General features: G+C 39.8%; 1 pseudogene; it reads left to right on the top strand.

Moving 5' to 3' along the window:
* Nucleotides 1–4,374, top strand: part of LOC107756260 (protein FAM47E-like) — a 21,719-nt pseudogene extending 17,345 nt beyond the window's left edge.
* Nucleotides 4,375–5,509: the final 1,135 nt, after the last annotated feature.

Raw genomic sequence — 5,509 nt, 5'->3', positions numbered from 1 at the left:
GTGTCTAGGTGTAGTGTTGGTTAGAGGTGTTTTCTTTTTTTTCATTTCTTGCAACAAAAATGAAAACTAAAAGCAGTAAAGGAAGTAACGCGCAGACATCGCAACAGCGGCCTGCTACTACAAGCACGTCCTCGGCAGAGCTGGATTCAGCCAGCCCGGACGAGTGTACTGAGTTCGCGACGACTTCAAATGATACACAGTCCCTTAAAACCGAGATACTAACTACGTTGCGCAAAGATCTGGCGGAAATATTTCGCTCCGAGTTGCGGTCTATGTTGGGCGATGATTTGGCTACCATCAAGAGCGAGCTTCAGGCGGTTAAAGCAGAATTCTCTAATAGTATGGTTTCGATGCAGACGGACATGTCGACACTGAAAAGTACAGTGAAGGACATGGAACACTCGCCTTCCACCTGTTCGGATGACATCACCGTGCTTCAGGAGAAGGTAGAGTCTCTTTCGGCCGCTGTGGTAAAACTAGAGGATAAGTGTGAAGATCTGGAAGCCAGATCTCGTCGTAACAACATAAGGATAATTGGAGTTCCAGAAGAAAACCCCTCTACTACCGTGGCGATTTCCAAGCTACTTAAGGCACTTAACATTGACAAGGACATCATCATTGACCAGTCACATCGCGCATTACAGCTTAGGCCAAGACCGGGGGAGCGTCCGCGAGTTATTGAAGGTCTGCCTTCAATGATGTTCGTCAACAGCTGCGCTCAATTCCTGGGGTGAAGTTTGGTTTTCTTCATCCAGCTAGGCTGCGTGTTACTTACAACGGGGTCGAAAGGCAGTTCAACTCACTGGATTTGGCTAAAGCATACGTCAATTCTTTACAGTCTCATCAGAGTGTATCAAGTGATTCTTGAATGTTTACGCGTAGACGTGAGCTGAGTTGGGTAAGTTAACCCTTGGCATTATGCAGAAGACAGTGGACAATGCATTATACATGAGACGCTGGTGCGTGTTACATACAACGGGGTCAAAAACCAGTTTAACTCACTGGATTTGGCTAAAGCATACGTCAATTCTTTACAGTCTCATCAGAGTGTATCAAGTGATTCTTGAATGTTTACGCGTAGACGTGAGCTGAGTTGGGTAAGTTAACCCTTGGCATTATACAGAAGACAGTGGACAATGCATTATACATGAGACGGTGGACTATGGACTGTGAATGTGATTGTTTATTATTTGTTTCCCCCCCCTCTTTTTTGAGCTTGTCATAGTGTCTCAAATGCAAACGATATTTTGAATATTATCGTTACTGTCTAATTACCAGTCATGCTTGGTAACTGTTTTATTTAATTACTGTATAAGTGCAACTTTATTGGTTATTGAAACAGAGTTAATGCGGGTTATCTGTTATATCTGTTCTACTGTGATAGCCTGCGAATGAATGTTATATACTGCAGGTCTCCATTCTCTTCTTGTTAAGCTCTAATCGTGAGCAGTAATTGTATGGGTTGGCTCCCTTTGGAGTCTGCACATGAGTTCGCATCAATTGGGGATGCGGATATTGGATGTGCTTGGGTGGGTGGGGTTGTTTTGGGATTGATCTGTGCGGGTTTTGGGTTTTTTGTTTGTTTTTGTTTTGTTCTTGGTTTTTTGCAAATTAAAAGGATGCAAGGTAATAAAGCTCCCGGGCCCGACGGTTTTCCTGTCGAGTTTTTAAAAAAAATTCAGAATAAACTGTCCCTATTACTTTTGTCAGTGTATACGGAATCTTTAGAGCATGGTCTTCTACCGGAGACACTTACACAAGCATCCATAATTCTGTTACTAAAAAGAGATAAGGATCCTAAGCTATGTGGCTCTTACAGGCCCCTTTCCTTACAGAATGTGGATGCCAAGATTTTGGCTAAAGTGCTGGCTTCTCGCATTGAAAATATACTACCAAAGATTATATCTGAGGAGCAAACAGGTTTCATCAGGGGGAGACAGTTATTCTTTAATGTTCGTACTCTTTTAAATATAATTAATCTTAAACATTCCTCCCAGACACCTGAGGTTGTTATTTCACTCGACGCTGAGAAAGCGTTTGATCGTGTGGAGTGGGAGTATCTTTTCACTGTGCTTCAAAAATTTGGGTTTGGGGATAATTTTATTAAATGGATACGTCTTTTATATGCTTCTCCTCAGGCGAGTGTGCACACCAATAATAATAGATCCAGCTATTTTAGGCTGGGACGGGGAACACGACAGGGGTGCCCACTCTCCCCTTTGCTTTTCGCCCTGGCCATTGAGCCATTGTCGACTGCTTTGAGGTCCTCCCCGTCATTGCAGGGAGTGGTGAGGTCAGGCATTGAAATTAAACTATCACTTTATGCTGATGATCTATTATCATATGTATCTAACCCGATTTCTAATTTTCCAATTATTTTATCCATGTTGCAAAAATTTGGCTCTTTTTCTGGATACAAAATAAATCTCCACAAAAGTGAGTGCTTTCCGATTAATGCATTGGCTATGGGTCTCCTGCAGTCAGATGTTCCATTTAAATTAAGCAAAACAGGATTTAGATACCTTGGCATTAATATTACTCATTCTCTCTCTTCTCTTCTATCTGGTAATTTCTCTCCTTTGTTGGAACAGACTAAGTCTGATTTTCAGCGATGGAACAATCTGCCTCTATCATTGATAGGTCGGATTAAGGCAGTGAAAATGAATGTTTTACCTAAGTTTCTTTTCGCCTTTCAGTGCATTCCTTTCTTTCTCCCCAAGCGTTTTTTTAAATCTATCGACCAGATTGTCACTGACTTTTTGTGGGTTGGTAAAGTGCCCAGAATTCGGAAATCATTGCTTCAAAGATGCCAGCTGAATGGTAAGTAAGTCCATACTTCACTTTGGTTTTTCCTCCTTTCAGTCATCTTAAAAAAAAAAAAAAAAAAAGTGTTAAAAATTTGTAATCTATTTTCTTGTTGTAATGATATTTGTTTTAATAAAAAGTTTGAACATAACTACAGCTTTAAATATGAGTGAAGAAAAAGCAAAAAATAGCAAATGCAACATGGAATATTAATTGTAATGTTCATTATAGAGAATGCCTACAAATGTATTCAACTTTTTCAATAGCTATTTGATCAGGTGCTGTCAGTCCTGGATGTGCGTGAAGGGAGAATTGTCCATAGCCTCTCCAGCAAAGAAAATTGAGCATCTAGAAGAAAGCAGAGCAACTCCGCAGACTGTAAAACCGTCCATCACAATCATGTGATTTTCCTTTCTTCTCTTGTTGAGCACGTTTCTGGTTTAGGTTCTGATGCCATTCCAAAGGGATGGGACAGGTCACAATATTAGGTTAAAAATAGTATTCCTATTTTAATGTCAAATTTCTTTTGGTGGGTGATCAGACATTATATATCTTAATACCATTACTGATACTCTTCTTACATTTCCCAAGACCACAAAAGGAGAAATGTAAAGAGGCCAGACCAAGAAATCCCTATAAATGGCAGGAACTGAAAGAAACTTTGGGTGTTGAAGATCAGACGGAGAGTGTTAAACACCTGCACTCCGTATCGCAAGAAGAAGACAAGATGATGATTACCAAGCTTTTCTGTGAATGGATTACTTCACTGGTAATATTTCTTCATGTACACTTTAAAAGCATACGGATGAGATATTAAACCTAAAAGGTTATTTAACCTGTTATGGGTGGAGAGACCAGCGATCTGATCTGAGTCAACCATCTTGGACCTGTTTAAGAGTGACTATGAAAAGAAACCCTCCTTGACCGTACCTATTAACAAGACTGATCCTAATCAAACTCCAGCAAAAATCTGCAGCTCTGTGGAGGAACATCATAAAGACCAGTCTGTTAAAGATTTGACTCAGGTTGGGGATATTGTTTTTCTTCTTAACATTTACATTTTGTGGTGATTACCCAAAATTGTGGATTATTAAGTCTTGTATGTTTGTAGGACAGGTCTATAAACCCAAGAGACCCCAGGCTGTCAATGATCCTCTAATAGCCCTAGCAGATATCACAGGAAGCCTGGACTTTGAGGAGCAGCTGAGCGAGACGGTGACTTTTATAGCATCTACGATAAAGAGCAGCTGACGATGAGACAAACCAGTCCAATCTCTATTTAGTTGTTTTGAGTTCCATTCATATTTTCCTGTCATCTAGGATGAGGAGCTGAAGCAGATTCACGGCATTCAGAGAGCTCATTATCAACAAGGGAGGGAGAATGCCAAGGGTAATGCAAGAGAATGTTGTATTCATTAATTTTCAACTAAATAAATAGCTAATATATAAATAAATATATAATAAGAAATCATTATTTTATTCATCTCCCATGTGTAGTTTCTCACCACTGTCTTCTCTGAGGATGAACAGAAGAACAGGATGAGGCTCAACCACATCATCATCATCTAAAGGGAGAGCTGTTCATTAAACTCTTTAAATAACATTCCCTGATGTTGTTTTATTAAACATCACTTCACACATTCATGCATCAGCTGCTGAGAGCAGTTCCCCAGACTACAATTTTTCAAGATTAAAATAACATTTTACCCCCAAGCCAGATTTCAGTATTATGTTATTTTACAATAATAATAATAATAAAAAAAATAGAACTAGGGCGTATTTGGCATGGTTCTCTCTTCCTCTAGGTTTCTTCATTCATTCATAAAATGTTCACTGAAAAACAAACACGGAGTTCTCAGCACCCTGGTGGGAATTACAAGGGCTTTCTAAGGATTTTTAGGTAAACAGACTGAAGTCTGCTCTCATGCATTCTGCCATGCTAATGAGCTGCACTTGGCTAAGTTCTACATTGTCTTCTAGTGCTTTCAGGAAGAGAAATTTCATTAAAAAAATCTCATTCTTTATGAAAAACGAAATATTTTATTTTAGATCTGGTTTTAGAAGTGTGTCCTCTTTTCTTTGCCTTTATAAAACTACATCCCTGCAGAACAAATCACTGGAAATCATTGGAAGCACAATACATACCACTGTAACATCTAAAGATCTTCAGTATGGGCACAATTTTCCTGTTGTTAAGCTCCGCCTCCCCTAGCCAGTGTTGCTAACTTGGACAAGCTTGTCTGTGAACAGCATCAGCAGGAAAATGTGCTCGTAAAATGGTAAAAATTGACTGTATATTATTCTAACATGGGCTGAAATTAATCAGTTTTTGTGCTTGATATGTCCCGCCCTGTCTTCCGGTTTCAGTAGATATTTCAAGGCAATTCAGTGGTCCTTTAAAAATGGTAGATCGCAACAAAAGGTCGGACTGGGCCTAGTGAAGGTTCAATGTAGGTAAGTTCAACTTCATGCAGCGGTGCACAGAAAGACTGGCTTCTGACTTCAAGCAGTGCATGCTGTTTAGAAATGTCATAAAGTATGGCATTGAAGTACCGCTGTGTTACATATGGCATCAAAGTACTGCAACAGCATCCAAAAGCAGCCGCCTGGCTCAGTCAGCGCAGCTTCTCCAGAGCGGCTGTGCGAGGTCCGATTACAACATAGTTATAAACATAAAAGTGATTAAAAAAATATAGACCTCACT

Source organism: Sinocyclocheilus rhinocerous, unplaced genomic scaffold, assembly GCF_001515625.1.
Source record: "Sinocyclocheilus rhinocerous isolate Xijiao unplaced genomic scaffold, SAMN03320098_v1.1 scaffold1043, whole genome shotgun sequence".
Classification (NCBI taxonomy): Eukaryota; Metazoa; Chordata; class Actinopteri; order Cypriniformes; family Cyprinidae; genus Sinocyclocheilus; species Sinocyclocheilus rhinocerous.
The sequence above is the reverse complement of the archived record's forward strand: the minus strand, read 5'-3'. Positions and strand labels throughout refer to the sequence as shown.